Source organism: Odontomachus brunneus, unplaced genomic scaffold, assembly GCF_010583005.1.
Source record: "Odontomachus brunneus isolate Ranch 3 - 2012 unplaced genomic scaffold, Obru_v1 Obru_scaffold_219, whole genome shotgun sequence".
NCBI lineage: Eukaryota > Metazoa > Arthropoda > Insecta > Hymenoptera > Formicidae > Odontomachus > Odontomachus brunneus.
This window is the reverse complement of record NW_022639669.1, coordinates 518,971-520,471: the sequence shown is the minus strand read 5'-3', so window position 1 is coordinate 520,471 and position 1,501 is coordinate 518,971.

Below are 1,501 nucleotides of genomic sequence, written 5' to 3'. Positions count from 1 at the left end.
ATGTACCGTGTGCGCACGGGAAATGTCCGCGACACGTGGACAGCCCGTGCTACTGCTCGCGTATGCACGACACTATGATACGCTAGCGCGAGCGGGAAAAAATATGCGTAACGAAATATAAAAATGTCCTAAGTGCGAATGCGCACGTGTGACCGACGTCACAAGCAATTGCACTGGCGTGTTAACAAACACAACACGCACTCTTATGCGGCTACACGTCACAAAGTTTGGTACGGCACAATACTTCACAATGGTTACGCCGCTGCGTCCTTGTAAACACAATGTACGATTTGTCTCTCTCTCGATACCGGCGTGAGTGAGGACCACATATGTGTCGCAACACGAACCGGCACGCAACGCGCGAAAAGACACCGCGACACGTAGGACGGCTAGTCCAGACAGGTGTATATCAGTTGGACACGGGGCAATTGGACACAGTCCAATCACAAGTCGCTGTTCCAAGGGACCCTACAAATGTCTCTAATCACACGGTGCTGTGATTGGCTGTGTCCAAATGCACCGTGTCCAAGTGCATGCTCCCAGTCCAGACTGCGGAACGTGTGTGAGTCTCTAGGGTGAGAGAAAACAGCTTCTCGCTCTCTCGATACGACTGACTTGCACGACTGACTTAGACGACTGACTTTTGTACGGCTGTGTTATACGACTGATTTTGTACGACTGTGTTATACGACTGATTTTGTACGACTGTGTTATACGACTGATTTTGTACGACTGTGTTATACGACTGTGTAGAGAGAACCGTCTATAGGATCTACGGTGCGATCACGAAAACTTGGCGCGGCAGTAGCTTCTGCTTTCGCCTTTCAGCGCGCGGCAGCTGTTGCACAGGTGTGTATGCATGCACTTGTGCGCCCAGCGTTAGCTGGGGCGCCACAACACTCTCACCATCCTGCCATCTATCGGAGAAACGTAGTCAACGGACATTTCTATGGTGAGGAGACGACGTTTCTTAAGGCTCCTGGCCCCTCGCCGCGGCCATATTGGTTTTATGACGTCAGAAGCGAGAAACGGCACGTCAAGAATTCTTGCGTGCCATATCTAAGTAAAAAGATTCTTGACAAACAGCACTTGAAATCACTTTAACATACTTGTAAAAAGTTCCGAGTTCTCACCTTTTCCTTGGGCAATTCATACAAAGTCATAAAATAAGCAGTGAAATGAGGCCTGTCTACGCGGGAAAACGTGTGATCAAACAGCTGATCAAACGAGTGTAAATTATGCTTCCACGTATTGTATATCACGAAAAGCCGAGAACTCGGAATATTTTACAGGTTCCCACAATATGTCTAATGTCACAAAAGTCCACTAGAGTAAATAATATAACCACATTTCGCAAGAAAAAATTTGGCTGTCAAGAGCAGTATTATACTGCAGTATATGTCATTTTCTCACTCCATTGAGTTCATTGTTTTGCCGTATAATAGCGCTGCACGTCATATGTCGGTAATAGGTTTCTTTCTGTACTATATGTCGCGTGTGG